The sequence below is a fragment of the Salvia hispanica genome, chromosome 6 (genome assembly GCF_029641045.1).
Source record: "Salvia hispanica isolate PSC_SH4W2 chromosome 6, Shi_PSC_v1, whole genome shotgun sequence".
In the NCBI taxonomy this organism is placed as follows: Eukaryota; Viridiplantae; Streptophyta; class Magnoliopsida; order Lamiales; family Lamiaceae; genus Salvia; species Salvia hispanica.
The window spans coordinates 16,331,824-16,353,500 of NC_142697.1; the positions used below are offsets into that span (position 1 = coordinate 16,331,824).

A 21,677-nucleotide genomic window follows, 5' to 3' on the forward strand; every position below is an offset into this window, starting at 1 on the left:
GTGAAAAGTGGATGATGAATGTGTGTATTTATAGATGATTTTGGGATAAAAAAAAAATAAATTCACAAAAATCCAAAAAAAATGTCTATAAACGGCTCTATTTTTTTGGCTATCCAAAAATATTTTTATTTTTATTTTTTGGTATTATTTTGAATTATTTATGATTTTTTTTTTTTAAAAATCGAATTTGCCAACGGCATAGCCGTTGGCCAATAAGAAGATGCCACGTGACTGCTCAGCGGCACGGACGTGCTCTTAGCTAAGAGCAGCGCCGTGCCGCTGGCATGGACGTACAGCTCGCAGCGGCGGACAGACGAGCTCGTGCTCAGCAGCACGGACGGACGGACGACAAAACTCCACCGCTGCGGATGCTCTAAGCCTATCTAGGTTGTGAAATTCTTCTTTTTCTTTTGCAAAGCATTGCATAGATCTGACCGTATTACCTTGAAGTGGACGCCGCCCACAACCGGTCTACTAAGCAAAAGATTTAGACTCTGTTTGCTTCTTATACATTTAAATGTTTATAAAACATCTTATAAATGCACAAGTAAACACAATGTAATAATAATAGTGATTCTATTCGTGCGGAACTACTCGAATAATACTGAATCGGGTTAAAAATGGATTGTAGAGTTTTACGTATACAAGCAAGATTCTATTCCCGTGAAATTGCTCGAAACATGCTTTTCAGTATACCAAACCTAACACATGGTTGGTTGACCCCTGCAGTGGACTTAGCCTATAAATAGGCTAGCCATTCCATGCATTTCAACACACAATTCACAAGCCTACACAACATAAGCTCCCTCTCTGCATTGCCTTTTCTGTCGAAGCTCTGTCCTCTCCTCCATCCAGTTCGTCGAAGCTCTGCTGATAACGGTGTCGAAGCTCTGTCCTCTCCTCAATCCTAGAGCACTACCGGGACGTATCTCGTCTTGCGGAAAGAGGACTCCTCGACTCGGCTAGCTTCTATTTACGGTTTATTTGTTTCGATTTTTCGTTGTAATTTCGTTTCTGTTTCTCCACTTGTATTCCTTCTTTTAGGTTGTATTACGCCCGGTTTTTATTTTGTAATTCAGAAACCAACAGTTCTTAACAACCTGTTGATTGCCCAAGATGGTGTTGTCCACATTAGTTATTTTAGTTATTACAGAGAAATCTAATGTAGGAAATCTAATTTCATAAAAATTGATCCAAAATCTAATTATATAGCCGAGACCCATATAATTCCTAACAAGTATCCCATTCTAGTGATTCAGGAATCACTCTGGATGAATTGCACGGTTCAAAGTGGTTTAGTAAACTTGATATCTGTGCTAGCCTCTTTACAAATGAGGCATAAAAGCCTATTTGTACAAGAATCAGAAATAATATAAAAGCCCAAGAGTACGCTTGAAACAAGCACAAAAAATTGACCCAAAGTGATCCGATCGAGTTGATCATGGCTTCATCAATTTCCATTGGATCGGGTGGATGCTCCTGACTCCACCGAGAACTCACCCAACCACGTAAATGCGCGAGCAAGGTTGCTGGTCGGGTAGCCGAGTCTGTTTTCTAAGGAGCACCACCCAAGCAATTGATTCGACCTCCTTTTGTTGGTAATTGAAACTAAAAAAAATACTACTCCCTCTGTATCCAAATAAAATATGTGCCCTTTCCATTTTCGTCCGTCCCATAAAAATATGAGCATTTTCACTTATGGAAAGTTATCTCCAACTCATTATCCATATACATTAATTTATTTACAACTTGTACCATTGTGACCCACCATTACAATTCATTAAACAATAATAATATTATGAGTCAAAGTATTTTAACTACATTTAACCTTATCTCTCTTACTTTACCAATTGTGCATTAATTCTCGTGTCATTTTAAATGTCCATATTTTTATGGGATGGAGGGAGTAACATATAGAGATGCCCACGATTCTGGAATCGGCGGTTACGGTTCGGAACCGCCGGTTTCGGTTTTGGAAATTGTCGAACTGGAACTGAACCGTGAGGGTGTTTCGCGAGTACGGTTACGGTTCCCAAATTGGCGGTTTTTTATGGTTTCCGGCGGTTTTTTACAGTTTCGGCTCGGTATCACTGTTTACCGGTGTTTAATTATTTTTTTTTACAAACTCTATATATGCGGCTCGTTGAACTTCATTTCATTCGCACCACTTGTTTTAACAAGTTTCTCTCTCTACATTCATTTCTTTTGACGATAAATGGAGCACTACGATAGTGATTCCCCCACCACGAGCGAGTCACAAATGCTGAATATTCCCTCGCCGAATATTCCCTCTCGAGTTGGGGGAAATGCCAGCGGAAGTGCACCGATGTCCGGGATGATGCCCGGAATGACGGCGATGATGCAGCAACCCCAAATGGCAGGGATGATGCCTGAGTACTACAATATGCCCGAGATGATGCCCGGGACGAAGATGCCCCAGTTGCAACAAATGTCGGGGATATTGGGGTTTGGAGCCCCTTACACAGCGGAAGACTTGTACAAAACAAATAAATCAGATAATGATCTATTTGACCGATTATGCGATTAATCAATTCACATGTTAAATAGATAATTGCATGCTAAAACGCAAATAATTCATGTTTAGAAAATATAAATCCTAAACATGATTTCTACGGTTTATGGTTACCGATTTTGATTCTCCAAAGAATCGTCGATTGCTCGCGCCTTCTCCACGTGATGATCTTCAATACTAGACCACAGATCTTCTAACTGGTTCACGAACTGTATCTCGATATCATGGTGGACTGATCTTATCAAAATACTAGGACTCGAATAGAGAAGACAGAAAATTCCTCACGGAGAAGAGCTGAAGAATTTTCGAACTCCTCTACTAATTAGAGAGGGGGCGGAAATTTCCTCTACTAATAATTGTGTTTCTGTCTTTCCTTTATTCTCCTATTTATATTAAGTTTATATTGGGCCCAGTCAGGGATCTATGGAAGGTTTTGGATATGGGCTCCTGCAATTAGCTTTTTACTAATTAAATTGAACCCCAATTTAATATAAGCTTTTAATTGGAATATTACGAGCAGCCACTACAGAAGTAATATTGCACTCCCCATCCAAATCTGAAATTACAAGTAATCCGGGTTTCCGTTATTTATATTATTTATTTCCTGCGCTTAAGATATAAATGTCCATTAATTAATTAATGTCTGCTATGGACTTAATTAATTAACATCTTATTAATTCCAAGAGTGGACTTAGCAAGAAACACTTATTTATTATTCATAGAGTAATAAAACTCCAACTGGCCAGTTTCCCGAATAATAAAACCTTGTTCAAGCTCCTCTTGAGGATATTATCAAACGAGACTCACCTCGCGCACGATTCAACATAATAGCAATCCTAGCACCGCTAGATATTAATCACCACTACTCAATATATCATGATTATTGGGTTGCGTAAAACCCGGACCATTTAATAAGTCAAAGTAGTGCATAATCAATACCGTGTGCTCAATGCTAACATATGTAGATTAAGAAATAGTATTTTATCAATACCTAGTCTTTCAGTAGATAGCATAAAGACACGTCTTGCTGTTAGATCCATTCAGTGCTATACCACACCAATGTCATCTTATTTCAGTAAGGCTTAGAAATAATCGGACTGACATTGCAACCTTTCACGATAGGTAGTCTAAGCCTATCTGGGTTGTGAAATTCTTCCTTTTCTTTTGCAAAGCATTGCATAGAACTGACTGTGTTACCTTAAAGTGGACGACGCCCACAACCAGTCTACTAAGCAAAAGACCGGAGAGGATCACCTCCCCCACCTTATACACCATTTGATACCCCACCAATACAATAATGCCATGTGTCTATGCTTTAAAATGAAAAATCTCATACATCATTTGCTACCCCACCAATATAATAGTGCCATGTGTATATTCTTTAAAATATAATTTGAGTAATGAAGATAATACCAATTACTTGGCTTCGTAGGAGAAACTTAAAACGGATATGAGACCGATTCTTGGCTTCGTAGAACAGTACCATACAGTTATTTGTTACACGATTAATTCAAACAGCTTGCGCATATATTGGAGGCCATTATGATCCTAAACTCTAATCCAATTCTTTTGAAGCTGTGATTCTGGCACAGAACAAAACGCAGTCAAACAAACATTCCACTGCATTCAGATAATTCAACCAAAGACCATAATCACTAAACTAGGTTGGGTAAACATAGCAAATCAACCACTAATCAAATGGTCAAAATTTACAACTATACATAAGTAAAAGGCTCAGCACATGAGCAATCTCAGTGCACCTTTCCACATAATATTTGAGCAATTATATTTAAATACGCAAGCACAACTAAAATAACCTTATCCTCATCAAGAAGTGGGAGATGAAGAAGAATCTCAAGGGGCTCGGTGTTAGCAGCCATAACAACGAACTCAGAAATCACTCAGAAATCTTGGCTTTGTAGATACATAGATATATGAAACAATGATGGTTCACAATGTCAAAGAGATATAAAATCAGCAATTCTCATCACCATATAGTCAAGAGTGACTTTTTTTTCATCCAGTTACAGAAAGAAAAGTAGTATCAAAGCTGCTAGCAAGACTCATTTTACACATCTGCAATCCCAAGACATGATAACTACAACAACTCAGTAGCATGAAAGTTTGAGCAGTGTGATTTATGATAAGGAAAAATTAAATAAGTAGAAAAAAAGAGTTCTCATTATCTGTTGAATAAACTAGTCAAAAATCAAGCAAAAATATATAGTATCTAGCTTACACAAACAAAGGTAATTGAGAAAAGAAAACAAAGGATACAATTGTGATAAGTGGAGAAGACTAGCTCTGGACAACATGGTTCATGTCATGAATCATGATGTACTTTGATTATCAAAAGCAGTATACGTCAAGTTCCAATACTCATCATTAATGAGTGAAGTCCCTTCGGATTCCTGTGTAGAAGAAACATGTTTTAAACCACTCTTTGCTGCTTTTGGTTTCCGTTTTCTACTAATAGCATGTTCCAAAGCATTCTTGGGTCTCTTACTTGATTGGTGTCACGACCACAACTCCCTAGTGCTAGTGAGCGTAGCTATTTCGTGACTAAACAATTCTCAATAATCACGGGACAACATAAAAAGGATGAAATTTCTTAAATCAATAGTATCAAAGGCATATGGGTACATAGTCAAAACGTGTTCAGAGTATCAAGACTAAGTTCATAGCTTTCTAGCACATAACTCTAGATTTCAGCGGAAGAGTCCAAGACAAAATAGCACGTATGAAGACATGCTACTTTGGGCTACCTAACTACTTATTTAAAATTCTTGTCCCAACACCTTCGCCTGCTCGTCCACGTTCAACCTGCACATTTGAAAAATAACATGCAGGGCTGAGTATTTGATATACTCAGTGGGCACATTGCCAAAATAGTTCTATCTTTAATTGCCAATGCCACAGTTGAGTGATCACGGGGTTTTACTTAAAAGACCCGAGTCACTAAAATACTTTTCCTTGAGTAAAGATTTGATTGCGCAATCACATAACATAGATATACCATATCTGAACCTTGTGTGAACCGGGAATGTGGCCACATTCCACGACGGTCACTGGACCGGCCAACCCCTTTTGTTAGCTCGCGGTCCCCTTATGTGTACACTAGTCCGAGTAGGGTTTGCGGCCCTACTGGGACCCGAATTCGATTTAACTAAATTGGCATAGCCAAGCAAATAGGTAATCATAAAACAAAACATGGCATGACAATATACTTGAGCAAAGATTCACATTTTCATACTGAAATCACGTTTTGAAAGAATGCCCACCTCAAAAACTTAAAGCTCCTTCCGTAATTTCCTTAACTTGGCCTTAGACGACGTTCGTAGACGCCCCTTTAGTAAACGACATAATATTTAATTAGACTTTGATAAAAGTCATATAAGCTTAAACGTGAATGCAACCTAAGTGCATGATCAATTTTATTTTTTCCTTATTTTTCAAGAAACAATTTCTAGGATCCTCAAACATTAATTAAATCAGGAGATTTAATTTATTGTGGAGGTTTAAGAATAAATCGTTCAACTTAGGGAGTATTATTTTCCATGTATTTTTTTTAGCACTAAATAAATATGAAAATTAATTATCATCTCGGGATTTCAAATAGTAAACTCTCTCTCTCATCGAAACCATTACTTGGTCGTTTGTCTTTAACGAGTCCAAAATTTAACTTAGCAAACTAGTCCATTCCATCCTTTAAGGATTCTAGGGCCAGCCAAACTTCTTATATCATAAAAAAAATTAGCCAACTTCTCTATTTAAATCTTTAAGCTCACACTTTTTAATTAAAGAGGCCCAATAAAACAATAAATCAGGCCCAATCACTATACTCCTCACCCCATCGGTCTCCCTCTCTCATTTTTCATGAATTCCCCCAAATTGAAGAAGAACAATCCCTAGATCCTTCTCCCTCCTTTCTCTCGGCTACATCGCCGCTCCATCTGGGTCACCGGAGCATCGCCGGCTCTAGTTCCTCGGCGTCATAGGGTCGCCGGCACCCTCCGTCTCCGTCCATCTCTGTCTCTCTCTCTCGTCTGCTACACAGTGGTGCAACACCGTTGTGACCTCGCCGGCAGCCTCCTGACCGCCAGCAACCGTCCAGCTCCCGTCGCCACCTCAAGATCGGGAACCCAAATTCTATTTCGGAACTCCCTTCTCACCCCGAAGTTAAGTTCTTTACCCTCCATTACTTAGTGTAGTTTACTTGAGTTTTTGGGGCAGCAACTATGTGGAATCAGAGTTCTTGAAAATTTTTGTGTTCACTTACTGGAATAGGTTCATCATCTTTAGTTCCTCCTTGGGCAGTAGCTTTGTATTTGATCACAGTGGTGAGGTTTCATATAGTTTTACTACTGTTTTTGGTCTATGAGACAGACTATGGTTTTCCTTGCACTAATTTGTTATGATGTGAAAATCCTGAAGCTCTAAGTTCTTGAGCCTAAACATGAGGTTCCAATAAGATGCAGAGGTATTGATCTGATTTAGGACTTAACATGCTATTTGCAAATTTCTAATTTTTGGTGCTTCTACATGATGATATGAAATATTATTTGGAAGACGGATGGAAGTGTATTACCTCTTGAAAGTAGCTACTGTTTTCTTTTGTTCCTCTGCTCTTAGCACTCAAACTCTCTCACTCTCAAAACTTGCTATTCTAACTCACAATTTCTGATTGAAGTGTTTGGGGTGAAGAAGTGAGACTAAGTGGAGACACACATATTTATGGGGCGAAAAGTTGGGTCAAGGATTTGTTAGCTGCAAAGTCTGGAACTCCTTGCTTCTCTACCAAGATCTGTATTGGCCTCTTGTGTGTGGTGCTACTCTTCTTTATTCCCTTGTTGCAGGGGATCCTCCTTTTTAAGATCTTCACTAAGCTTTTAATTAATACTTTCGTCTCTTTCTTGAAGCACAAGTACTCCCTTCATAAAATCTCTTGTTTGTATATGTAGGGAGAGCAGGTGGTTGCTCGATTCAGGCCGATTTGGTGCAGCTGGAGGGAGGCATTTTGGGTCAGCTGCTTGACAAGGAGTTGGTCAAAGGGTGAGTTGCCACTCCTAGAAAGGCAAGTCCCCAATTTGGTAGCATTGAAAGGTAAACCCTATTTGTTTTATCTTAGTATTGTTAGAGTTTGTATACTAGAAATCACGTTTCGAGTGATTGAATACTGTAAAACTCTTATTTTATTTTCCAATGAATAAAACAGATTATTTTTGTCATAATGTTGTTATGTTTTACATTTAATGGATGTTAATGCATGTTTAAATGTATAAGTTAACTTAACAAAGTCTAAGTCTTTGTTTTAGTAGACCGGTTGTGGGCGTCGTCCACTTTAAGGTAATACGGTCAGTTCTAAACAAAGAAAAATATGAATTTCACAACCTAGATGGAATTAGACTACCCATCGAGAAAGGTTGCAATGTCAGTCCGTATATTTCTAAGCCTTACTGAAATAAGATGACATTGGTGTGGTATAGCACTGAACGGATCTAACAGCAAGACTTGCCTTGGGCTATCTACTGAAAGGCGAGGTCTTGATAAATATTTATTTCTTAATCAATGTAGGTTAGCATTGAGCATACGGTATTGATTATGCATTGCTTTGACTTATCAAATGGTGCGGGTTTTTCGTAGCCCAATTATCCTGATATATTGGGCAGTGGTGATCGATATCTAGCGGTGCTAGGATTGCTATTATATTGAATCGTGCACGAGGTGAGTCTCGTTTGATAATGTCCTCAAGAGGAGCGCGAAACTAAGTTTTATTATTCGGAACCTAGCTAGTTGGAGTATGATTACTCTATGAATAATAAATGAGTGTTTCATGCTAAGTCCACTCTTGGAATTAATAAGAAGTTAATTAATTAAGTCAATAGCAGACATTAATTAATTAATGGACATATTAATCTTAAGCACGGGAAATGAAAGATAAACGGAAACCCGGATTACTTATAATTTCGGATTTGGATGGGGAGAGTTCAATATTACTTCTGTAGTGGCTGCTCGTAATATTCCAATTATAACTTATATTAAATTGTGGGTTCAATTTAATTAGTAAAAAGTAAATTGGATGAGCCCATATCCAAAGCCTTCCATAGATCCCTGTCTGGGCCCAAAAGGAACTTAATATAAATAGGAGAATAAAGGAGACAGAAAATACACAATATCTCATATTGCAATTTTCGAAAATTTCGATCTCTCCCAGCTGTAGGAGATTTCGAATTTGAGTCCTATTCCAAAAAGGATTTCTTCTGTCTTCTTTATTTAAGTCCTAGTATTCTAGTAAGATCAGCCCACACTGATATTAGAGTACAGTTCGGGAACCAGAGAGAAGATTTGTGGTCTAGTACTTAAAGCTACACGTGGAGAAGTCGCTAGCCATCTTCAATTCTTTGGAGAATTAATTAGGTATTATTCTACTCCGTAGAAAAGCATGTTTTAGGTTTTCAATATTCTTAAAGCATGATTAATTCAAGTTATGAGCATGATACATGTGATAATTACGCGAATAGATTTTGTCTAAATAATCTGCTAAATAGATCTGATTATTATGTGATTTATTTACATGCTCTTCCGCTGCGTGCACCAACAATTGGTATCAGAGCCAGTCTTTGGCTCTGATTATTTGGATTTAAATTTCGCGAAATTCATGTATGCATGTCTTGATTGATTACGAAGCATGTTCTTGTGTTTTTATTATTTATGTTTATGCATGTTGAACTCAAGAACATTCGAATCATAGAACTTGAATTATTCGAACGAACTAGATGTGCGATTCGTCGGCGCTTGCGCCGGGATGAATCGCGCTATGATCGATCGAAGAGGGTTGTCAATCGAGTGGGAGCCGAGGATGACGGGCAAGGGGCGACGCGCCGGCGAGCGAGGGCTCGCGCGCGCCACTAGCCGTACCCGTCAAACCCTAGCCGGGACCGATTCAGACTCGACGCGACGCGACGCGACAGGAGCCGATGGTAAGCGATCACGCGGCGACGCGCATGCGAGCACGGGCTCGCGCGCGCCGCCGGTCGAGACCGCGAACTCTGGGCGGCGATCTGCTGCGTCGCGCGGAGCAGACAGCACGGTGGCTCGTCCGAGAGCCGCCGAGGCACTGGTCTACTTCGCCGGAACCCTAACCCTAACCCTAATCCCTGGACGCCCGCGACCGGTGGCACGTGACCGAGAGCAGCCGCGCCTTGCGCAGCGGCTGCTGGTTCGTGCAGAGCTCGCCGGTGCAGTGGGAGAACGCCGGAAACACGGCGGCTAAGCCGCGCGACTGGCCGGTGCGACGGGGAATGATGCGGCGATGCCGCGGAAGGAGGGAGGAAGCGTTGCGCCGATCGGCGCAAACCGCCGGCGGTAGTCGGGCGGCGAACACGCCGTCCCGGCGAGAATCTCCGGTAGAAACGTTCATATCTTCGTTGTGTGGATTTGTGCCAACCTCGAATCGCAAGATAATGACGAAAGATTATTTTAATGATTATTTAATTCTCTAATTAATAGATATCATTAAAAATAATATTATTTAATGAAATAAAACATTTTGGGAAGATTTCCCTAGATTTTAGGAATATTTGGATTATTTTCTATATCTATGAATATTTTATATCCTAGATGATATAGATAAGAATAATTTAATAGTTTCCTAATTATAATATATATCTAGAATCTATTATAAGATATGATATATATAAGAATACATTAAATAATATAATTGATATTCTTCCTAATCTTGAACTTGGAAATTATATGAATTTGATTTTTCATGTCTAATTAAGATTATAAATAATGTATTTTATTTTAGATATATCTTATAGTAAGACATGAATGAGAATTAAATTCTAGATTAATAGTTTCTATATTAAGATATTAAAGATTATAAAAGATTTAATTATCCAGTAAATTAAATACCAACAGAATTTAATTAGTCTTAATCTGCCTTAAGGCTAAAGGATAATTAATTAAAACCATAACCCAAATATCTAAGCGATAATTATGAACTAATAGTTTATATATGGTCTCCATCGGTTGGACTGCCAAATTTTGTGAAGCTGATTTTCTAATATTATCGCCACCTACAGAGTAGGGACAATAATCCTACGAAAACAGTAAGTTCATAAGGGCGGACTTCTCAAATAATAAATAGAATGAACTAGAAAGTGATTCCTAATATTATCGCCACCTACAGAGTAGGGACAATAATCCTAAGGAATTGCGAGTTTCAGGGTTCAATCAGAATTTATGAGATAGCTTGATTTTGTTATCAACACATGAACATTGTTATGGGAGTGTGTTGTAGAAATAAAATACTGTAATGCTAAACCAGATGGTCGTGCTTAGGCAGCATTAGATATGTCGACCTCCAGAGGAGGAAGCTATTGATATGTCGGTGTTGTGACCAGTAAATTGTCGAAATTTTAATGCGTATTAACCTCCAGAGGAGGATACAATTTATTAATTTTGCTGTTGTAAGATTTTGAAAAGTTTTATGGTTAATCTACTCAATTTCCTTACATAAGTTTATGACAAATAGTAAAATCTTCTGTTTGCAGTGCAATAAAATCCGTCAAGATGTCTTTTAATCCTCTTTCTGCCATTCTCAAAGAAAACAAACTCGAAGGCCAAAATTACATCGAATGGAAACAAAACTTGGATATCGTTCTCACAGCAGAAGAGTACAAGTTCGTACTCACTACTCCACGCCCAGCTGTGCCGGCTGCTAGTGCCAGCCAAGCATTGCGAGATGCGCATAGACGGTGGCATAAGGCGAATGAGATGGCTAAGTGCTACATGTTGGCTTCTATGTCATCAGTACTCAAGCATCAGCATTCTGCCATGGAAACTGCCGCCGAGATCATGACAAATCTCGCAAATCTTTTTGGTACTCAGAATCGAACGGCTAAGTCTCAAGCCTTTCGGAGTATCATGACGAAGTCTATGAAGGAAGGCTCGTCTGTGAGGCAACACGTCCTCGAGATGATGAGTCACCTCAACCAGATTGAGGTATTGGGAGGGACGATCGATCCCGAGTCCCAGGTTACTATAATCCTTCAGAGTCTTCCCCCTAGCTTCCAGCAGTTCAAGCTCAACTTTGAGATGAACAAGCGGAATTATACTTTGGCAGAGTTGCTGACTGAACTTCAGTCGGCGGAGGACCTTATGGTTCAAGCTAAAGTAGCTATGTTGAGTTTGGCGCCTAATTCCTCTGGCTCTAAGGCTAGAAGAGGAAAGAAAAAGGCACCGAACCAAGTAGCAGTCAACAATGCTAAGGGAAAGAAGAAACAGCGGGGTGACAAGAAGCAAACTGGAAAATGCTTCAAGTGTGGAGAGAAAGGTCATTGGAAGCCAGATTGTCCTAAAAAGGGCAAGGCTACAGGTATGCACCATGCTCTAGTAGTCGAGTCATGTTTGGCTTTGACATCTACTCATACTTGGGTTATTGATACTGGAGCAACTGATCATATATGTTTTGATCCTGACTTAATGCAGGTGACAAGACGGCTACATGATCGTGAGATAGAGGTCCAGCTGGGCGATGCTACGAAAGTGGCGGCCGTTGCAGTGGGAGACGTTTATTTACGTTTTTCTAGTGATAGATTTTTGATTTTGAAGAATGTTTTGTTGATACCCTCTTTTAGAAGAAATTTAATTTCAGTTTCTAAATTGTCTTATGATGGATATTCGATTTCTTTTAATGACAATTGCGTTATTAAGAAAGATGGTTCTTATATCTGTCGCGGTATCATGGAAAACAATCTGTACACGATCACTTCTACACAATTTAATCAACGTAAATCAGAACTCAATGCTACATCGAAAATTTCTAAGAAAAGAAAAGAACCTTCAACTTCAATGAATGAAACGTACTTATGGCACCTTAGACTTGGTCATGCCAACGAAAGAAGGATTCATGCGATGGTTGATCAAGATCTTATTAAAGGTCTTGAGAAGGAACCGTTTTCGAAGTGTGAGTCCTGTCTCGAAGGCAAGATGACTAAGAGATCTTTTAGATCAAAGGGGAATAGGGCCAAAGAAGTACTTGAGCTCATTCATACTGATGTGTGTGGACCAATGTCAACCGAGGCAAGGGGCGGTTTTCGATATTTCGTCACCTTTACAGATGACTACTCGAAAATCGGATACATCTATTTGATGCGCTACAAGTCTGAAACTTTTGACAAGTTCAAGGAGTTTAAGGCTAAAGTAGAGACGCAACATGGTAAGAGTATCAAATGCCTGCGATCTGATCGCGGAGGCGAATACCTAAGTGCCGAGTTTTTGGACTATTTATCGGTAGCTGGGATTGAATCCCAAACGACTGCGCCGGGCACACCCCAGCAGAATGGCGTGGCTGAAAGAAGGAATAGGACCTTATTAAATATGGTCAGATCGATGATGAGTTATGCACGGTTACCTGTTTCGTTTTGGGGTCATGCTTTGCTTTCTGCAAACTATCTCTTAGACGTCTTACCTTCTAAATCTGTTCCTACTACCCCATATGAGTTGTGGAATGGGCGTAAGCCCAATCTAGAACATCTCAGAGTATGGGGGTGTCCGGCTCATGTATTGGAAAAGGATCCAACTAAGCTGGAATCTAGGACTGAGGTTTGCGTGTTTATAGGATACCCTAGAGGAACGAAAGCTTATGAATTCTATAGTCTCAGAGATCAGAAAGTGATTGTGAGCACTCATGCCACATTCTTAGAGGAAGACTATGTAATGAATCATAAGTCCAGCAGTGAGATTGCTCTAGAAGAGCTAACTCAAGTTTCAACTTCCATTAACCAAGAACAATTACCAAGTGTAACAACAATTCCAGAAACTTCAACTAATACTCCAGATATTGTAGTGCCGCGCCGCAGTGGGAGGGTCTCTCATGAGCCCGATAGATACATTGGTTTGGGTGAGTGTATGGATCACTCCTCGGACAGCAATGTACTGGATCCCTGGAATTTTGCAGAGGCGCAGGCTGATGTCGATCATTGCGAATGGGTGAAAGCAATGGATTCGGAACTACAATCTATGTTAGACAAAGACGTCTACGATTTGTCTGTCCTACCCGAAGGCTGTACTGCCATTGGGAGCAAGTGGATATACAAACGTAAACGTGGACCCGATGGACGAGTTAAAGTCTTCAAGGCAAGACTAGTGGCTAAGGGGTATACCCAAAAGGAAGGTATCGATTACGATGAGACCTTCTCCCCAGTGGCCATGCTCAAATCGATCCGTATACTTTTGTCTATAGCAGCTTACATGGATTGGGAAGTATGGCAGATGGACGTTAAGACTGCGTTTCTAAACGGGAGTCTTGAGGAGACCATCTACATGGAACAACCCGAAGGCTATGTAGTGAAGGGCAAGGAACACATGGTTTGGAAGCTTAAGAAGGCCATTTATGGTCTCAAGCAAGCATCTAGATCATGGAACCAGTGTTTCGATCAAACTGTTCAAAAGTTTGGATTCGAAAAATGCCCTAATGAAAGCTGCGTGTATAAGAAGGTTGAAAAAGGAAATGTTGTGTTCTTAGTTTTGTATGTAGATGACATTCTTCTAATTGGAAACAATAAAAAGATGTTGTCATCAGTGCGAACTTGGTTGTCCAGCCAGTTCGAGATGAAAGATATGGGTGATGCGGGACACATTCTCGGTATCAAGGTTCTTAGGAACCGAGGTAAGAAAATGTTGTGCTTATCCCAAGAATCTTACATCGAAACGGTACTTAGACGCTTTAGCATGCAAGATGCCAAGAAAGGTTTCCTACCTTTTAGACATGGCATCCAGTTGTCTCAAGAGATGTGTCCTAAGACAGCATCTGAGATAGCAGAGATGAGAAGAATACCATATGCCTCGGCAGTTGGTAGTCTCATGTATGCTATGCTTTGTACTAGACCCGATATCTGCTTTGCTGTTGGCATGGTAGCAAGATATCAATCAAATCCCGGCCAAGGACATTGGACTGCCGTAAAGAACATACTCAAGTACCTTAATCGGACTAAGGACTATGTTCTAGTTTACAATGCAGCCGAGCTCTGTCCTTTAGGATATACAGATTCAGACTTTCAGGCTGATCTGGATTCGAGAAAATCAACTTCCGGATATGTGTTTACCTTAGGAGGTGGAGCTATAGTTTGGAAGAGTGTAAAGCAGAAATGCATTGCAGACTCTACCATGGAAGCCGAGTATGTAGCCGCTTCGGAGGCTGCAAAGGAGGCTGTATGGCTTAAGAACTTCCTTCTGGACTTAGGTGTGGTTACGAATATGCCCAAGCGCATCACCGTTTATTGTGATAACTCTGGTGCTGTGGCAAATTCGAGGGAACCACGGGCTCATAAGGCGAGCAAGCACATAGAGAGGAAGTATCATATCATTCGAGATATAGTGCAGAGAGGAGACATACAAGTGGTCAAGATTGAGTCAGAAAACAACCTGGCAGATCCTTTCACGAAGGCGTTAGCGGTAAAGCCGTATGAAAGCCATGTTGAAGGAATGGGAGTTCGACTAATTCAAGACCTCAATCCGCTTTCAGTATAAGTGGGAGATTTAGACGTTAGCACATTTTGTATACTCGAAAGTGTTTTGAGTATAAGTGGGAGATTGTTAGAGTTTGTATACTAGAAATCACGTTTCGAGTGATTGAATACTGTAAAACTCTTATTTTATTTTCCAATGAATAAAACAGATTATTTTTGTCATAATGTTGTTATGTTTTACATTTAATGGATGTTAATGCATGTTTAAATGTATAAGTTAACTTAACAAAGTCTAAGTCTTTGTTTTAGTAGACCGGTTGTGGGCGTCGTCCACTTTAAGGTAATACGGTCAGTTCTAAACAAAGAAAAATATGAATTTCACAACCTAGATGGAATTAGACTACCCATCGAGAAAGGTTGCAATGTCAGTCCGTATATTTCTAAGCCTTACTGAAATAAGATGACATTGGTGTGGTATAGCACTGAACGGATCTAACAGCAAGACTTGCCTTGGGCTATCTACTGAAAGGCGAGGTCTTGATAAATATTTATTTCTTAATCAATGTAGGTTAGCATTGAGCATACGGTATTGATTATGCATTGCTTTGACTTATCAAATGGTGCGGGTTTTTCGTAGCCCAATTATCCTGATATATTGGGCAGTGGTGATCGATATCTAGCGGTGCTAGGATTGCTATTATATTGAATCGTGCACGAGGTGAGTCTCGTTTGATAATGTCCTCAAGAGGAGCGCGAAACTAAGTTTTATTATTCGGAACCTAGCTAGTTGGAGTATGATTACTCTATGAATAATAAATGAGTGTTTCATGCTAAGTCCACTCTTGGAATTAATAAGAAGTTAATTAATTAAGTCAATAGCAGACATTAATTAATTAATGGACATATTAATCTTAAGCACGGGAAATGAAAGATAAACGGAAACCCGGATTACTTATAATTTCGGATTTGGATGGGGAGAGTTCAATATTACTTCTGTAGTGGCTGCTCGTAATATTCCAATTATAACTTATATTAAATTGTGGGTTCAATTTAATTAGTAAAAAGTAAATTGGATGAGCCCATATCCAAAGCCTTCCATAGATCCCTGTCTGGGCCCAAAAGGAACTTAATATAAATAGGAGAATAAAGGAGACAGAAAATACACAATATCTCATATTGCAATTTTCGAAAATTTCGATCTCTCCCAGCTGTAGGAGATTTCGAATTTGAGTCCTATTCCAAAAAGGATTTCTTCTGTCTTCTTTATTTAAGTCCTAGTATTCTAGTAAGATCAGCCCACACTGATATTAGAGTACAGTTCGGGAACCAGAGAGAAGATTTGTGGTCTAGTACTTAAAGCTACACGTGGAGAAGTCGCTAGCCATCTTCAATTCTTTGGAGAATTAATTAGGTATTATTCTACTCCGTAGAAAAGCATGTTTTAGGTTTTCAATATTCTTAAAGCATGATTAATTCAAGTTATGAGCATGATACATGTGATAATTACGCGAATAGATTTTGTCTAAATAATCTGCTAAATAGATCTGATTATTATGTGATTTATTTACATGCTCTTCCGCTGCGTGCACCAACAAGTATGTCCCTCCTTTCATTTATTGCTTAGTACACAGGTTTGTAGCCTTGTACTCCTAAGTCTTTAAGAACTTTTGTTTTTCTCATTGCAGCTCTCGATTGGTGCAATGGAAGTGTAGGAGTGTACCTGCCATTTTGGGGTCATTTTGACCTCCTTTGATAAAGTAAGGATGACTTCTTCCCTTGCTTGGTTTGATGTTGAAAAAGGTACCTTACAATATTTATTAGTATTGTTTGTTCATTGCAAGTTTGATGGCAGATAAGGGAAAGGGTTTTGAAATTTGGGGATGTGGTCTTGGATGGAGACAAGGCAGTCGGGCTGGCTGCATGGGCCATTGGGCTGCCCTTCAAGTCATTGGGCTGAAAGAATCTTGAGTTCGAGAAGAGAGGCCCAACATTTTGTATATTTGTATTCTTAAATTCTTTCTCATCAACTCGTGTGTAATTTATTTTGTAACTAGAGAGGCTCGATATGTATTCGAACTTTCTAGATCAGCAAAGTAACATCATATTCTTTCTTGACGTTTATTGTATTTAATACGTATATACGAAATATGTTTTAGTCCGATCGATACTCTTCAATTAGCAAACAAGCAAAGTCATCGACTAATATTTCCGAATTGAAAGTAAATAGAAACAACAAACATTTCTTTAGTTCGACATTAATCTTAAAGAAAAAAAGGTAATAAAAGAGCGGGTATTACATTTGGTATGTAACCCTTCCTTTGGGTTTCACGCCTTTAATTTGACTTTCATTGACATCACCATCAGTTGAAATGTCTCCAACCTTATTTGCCTCAACTGTCACATTATTTGCCTCAGCTGTCACATTATTCGCCTTCCCCGCCATTCCATCAATGCCATTTCCCATTTTCAAGAGACAATCTATGACATAAGTATAACTATCTTCACTCTTAGCTGCTTTTCCAGTTAATTGCATGAAAGAGTTACATAACTCTTTATATCGTCGTTTCTTTCTCAGTTTTTCATCAACAATGACAACCCCTTCATCGCAACTTCCTGCCATCCCATTCTTAGCATGCTTGGTCCACCGCTTTAAGATATATTCATCAGGTATTCGACTGATATTCATGCATGTTAAGATTCTTAAACTATGTGAGCATAAAATACCTGAAAATTCAAACTTCCTGCAACTGCAAGAAATAGATACTTCAATAGAATCATATGAGACTGTATGTTCAGTAGCTTGATGGCATGGTCTGACCTTATAAATTCTTGAACTTCCAAGTTGATTCTCACTCTCGATCTTGCTTTCAAATGCCTTCCTCAACTCCTCATTGAACAATGCAAACATCGTGTATATACTGTAGCAGCATGCTTTAAAATTTCTAATGGAAGTGTCATAACAGGAGAACTTTGAGCAATTTTGAAATCTTCTATTGATTCCTTCTCTCGGCGATCATCTATCAACCTTTGAAAATGATGGAACACCTCAACAATGTTGTTTTTGTAATTTACATAATGCTTCACGACAGCATTCATGCACTCACTTCGTTGAGTTGTTATGATGTCTGCACAAAATGTGCTTCTTCCATAGATTAATGCCCATTTTTCCTTTAGAGAAAACATTCTTGCCAACCACTGATTATCTTTCAAGTCGTATTTCTCTAACATTTCGTTCCATGCATCAAGAAATTCTGATTCTTCTTCAAAGTCGTACACACAACGACTAAAATCAGTTTCAAATGTGTTCTTGAAGCTCGAAAAAACACTAGAAAGATGAATGGCTGCATTCTGAAAAATATGCCAAACACATAAGCGATGGTAAGTTGATGGCCACTTGGAAGCTAAAGCAACACTCATTTCTTGGTCTTGGTCTGTTAAGATGGTTTTTGGTCTCTTTCCCATCATGGCATCTTCAAATGCACCAAACAACCACTCAAAGGTTTCAATGGTTTCATCGTACAATAAAACTGCACCAAATACAGTTGTTTGTTTATGATGATTTACGCCGACAAACAAGGCAATTGGTCTACCATCTCGATGTTTTCTGTATGTAGTATCGAAACAAACGACATCACCAAAATGACCAAAATCTTGTATCATTCTACCATCTGTCCAAAATATATTTGTAATCAGATCTTCCACGTCCAACTGTATTGCATAGTAAAAGTGTGGATCTTCACTTATCATCCTTTGTAAATATTGTAAAACACCCCCACTATCACCTTGTTTGATCTCCAAAGTCCTCTTTGTTCTCAAATAATTCTTCAAATCAATATGAGTGAAACCAGGATGTTGAATTCCGCCAACTTCCTTTGCCATTACATCGATAATTTTCTTTGGAGGCAACCCACAACTTTGAGCCACATCAACTTGAGTTTGTTGAACATCTGACATTTGTCTAAAACATCTAAACATGTAAGATTTTTCAGGATCACACAATTCATGATTGTGCTCTTCAACAAACTTCACAATTCGAAACCTTCCCCCATATCTACCATTAATTTTCATCATAGCCTTACACCCGCACCTTATTTCAGGACGCGGATTATTTACTGTAACACCTCTGTTATTTGTTGCTCTAAAACCTTCTCTACAGCAACAAAAACTAACGTCAAGGATGTTACCTGTAATTGGATCTTTATGAGCAGTCTTTTTTCGTGTTCCGAAACCAGTTGCCTTAGCATATTTCATATGGGCATCATATGCTTCAACTTCAGTTTCGAACTCCATTCCTATCTTAGGAATAATGCCTTCTGATATAGTCTCATACATACCTACAAATGACGTGAGCAAGAAAGATTCTTATTTTTTTAAATATAGATACCAAACTGCAGCAGTAAAAATATCTCTTCTACCACTCATTTAATTTATTTTCAGTATATAATCTCCTTTCATGCATATGCTTTCAATAAAGATCATTCAATTAAAATAAATTCAACTTAATATTACAAATTAGATAATATAATGATTCATAATAACTTCTACTCAATTAACTTACCTGTGCTAACGTGATGTCCTTTGAAATCGTTGAGTTAGAGAATCAAATTGGAGCAATTTTCATATTTAGCTGCGCCGTAAAGATAAAGGTTTTTGGTGTTGAGTTTTTAGATGTGGATGATAAATAAATGACTTTAGGGTTTAATATTTAAGGTATTGTTTTTATTATCTTTTTATTTATATTCTCTACATGGAATTATTGTATTAGTATAGTAAAAGATATATTTAATAGAAATTTTAATCATTAATTTTATATTTTAAAGAATATACACATGGCACTATTATATTGGTGGGGTAGCAAATGATGTATGAGATTTTTCATTTTAAAGCATAGACACATGGCATTATTGTATTGGTGGGGTATCAAATGGTGTTTAAGGTGGGGGAGGTGATCCTCTTCGGCAAAAGACTTAGACTTTGTTTGCTTCTTATACATTTAAATGTTTATAAAAATCTTATAAATGCACAAGCAAACACAATGTAATAATATATTGATTCTATTCGTGCGAAACTGCTCGAATAATACTGAATCGAGTTAAAAGTGGATTATAGAGTTTTACGTATACAATCAAGATTCTATTCGAGCGAAACCTGCTCGAAACATGCTTTTCAGTATACCAAACCTAACAGGGGATGTCTGCCGCGATGCCGTGGTTGATGCCCCAAATGCAAAAAATGTCGGGGATGATGCCCCAAATGAAACCGGGGATGACGATGCCCTAGATGCAACAGGGATCCCCTGCCGCTGCGGGATGGAGCAGGCAGGGGGTCCCCCAATCACCTGGGGACAATGTCTATCGCCCCTATATGGATTTATTGTGTAGTGATTCTCCCCAGCGTACTCCACTGGAGACTCGTATTCCCTTGGAGACTCAGTTCCCTGGCATCGAGATGTTCTCTTTTGAGGAGTTGGGGATATCTCCGAGGACGTCGCCAGCCACGCAGCCAGCAACGCCACCGATGAGGACGCGGAGGCCGGGGAAGAGCAAGGCCACTAGCTCACGTGCGGCGACCGGTGGTGGGGCGGGAGAGGAGGAAGGCGGCAGGAGAAAGAGGACCGTCTGGAGCATTCAGGAGTGCGTCGAGCTGGCAAAGGCATGGATCAGTGTAGTCAAGGATCCATACGTCTCGGCCAACCAGCATATCGACATAATGTTGTGGCGCATTAGCCAAAGCTAACTCGAATTCAAACCGGCCGATGGGAAGCCTCACGATGGAGAGCAATGCTGTAAACAGTGGGAGCGGCTGAGGAGGCAACTCAGCCGATTTGCTGGCCTCTACCAAAACAACATCCGCTCTGCAACCAACGGCATGATCTCCGAAGATGTGAAGCTTATGTCTCACCAGCAGTTCCCCGACAGTGAAAAGGGGTTCGGGGAGTTCAAATATTGGCAGGTTTTTCTTGAGGTGGAGAATTCCCCCAAGTTTATGGCGGGTGTTGAAGCTGGCTGGGCGAAGCGGACGAAGATCAACGCCTCCGGCGAGTACAGCAGCAGTGCCGGTTCTCACGAACTCCCCGAAGCCGAGGCCGAGATCCCGACACCTCAATTGTCTTCCCGCCGCCGTCGCCCGATTGGGCAAAAGGCCGCGCTGCGGATGTCTAGGGGAAGTGCCAACAGGTCCCAAGAGGTCCAATCGGAAGCTCCTTCCCTGGTCACTCCCGAGCTCAGCAATCTCGCCGAACTGCAGATGACGCAGGTCATGATCAAAACAACAGACAAGTGGCATGCAGCGACGGATCCCTTGTACAAGCGGATGTTGAAGGATGGGATCGACACTCTGAGGAGACAGTTTAGGCTGCCACCCCTGCCCGTTGATGGCGCTGCCACCGGCGACGAGGAATGAGACGGGGGGCGCATTTGTCGAAGCTTGGGGTTGTTTTTTTTGTTCGTTAAGTTTGTTTTTTTAAAATAATTATGTACTTTTTTTTTAATAAAGTGGTTGCAATTTCTCCGTATTCGTGTCGAAAGTTTAATACCGTAAATTGTTTAATTCTGTAAATTGTTTAATTTGGTGAATTTGTGGATTTTTTTTACTGCGGGAAGTCCATGGGGATGTCCACCACTGTGCAGTGGGATGTCCTTATGACGTGGCAGTGCTGTGGGATGTCC

General features: G+C 39.7%; 1 long non-coding RNA gene and 1 pseudogene across 3 annotated transcripts; one reads left to right on the forward strand and one right to left on the reverse strand.

Annotated features, from left to right (window-relative positions):
• Nucleotides 1–6,403: 6,403 nt before the first annotated feature.
• On the forward strand, nucleotides 6,404–17,124 carry LOC125203206 (uncharacterized). 3 transcript variants are annotated; one of them, XR_007173309.2, is made up of 4 exons: nucleotides 6,404–7,359; nucleotides 7,495–7,636; nucleotides 16,695–16,766; nucleotides 16,862–17,124. It is a non-coding gene; the product is annotated as an uncharacterized LOC125203206 (long non-coding RNA). The 3 variants fall into 3 exon arrangements; XR_007173311.2 differs by having other exon boundaries at nucleotides 6,404–7,356; XR_007173310.2 differs by having other exon boundaries at nucleotides 6,406–7,352.
• Nucleotides 17,125–17,302: 178 nt separating this feature from the next.
• On the reverse strand, nucleotides 17,303–19,341 carry LOC125206290 (protein FAR1-RELATED SEQUENCE 5-like; annotated as a pseudogene).
• Between the last annotated feature and the right edge of the window lie 2,336 nt (nucleotides 19,342–21,677).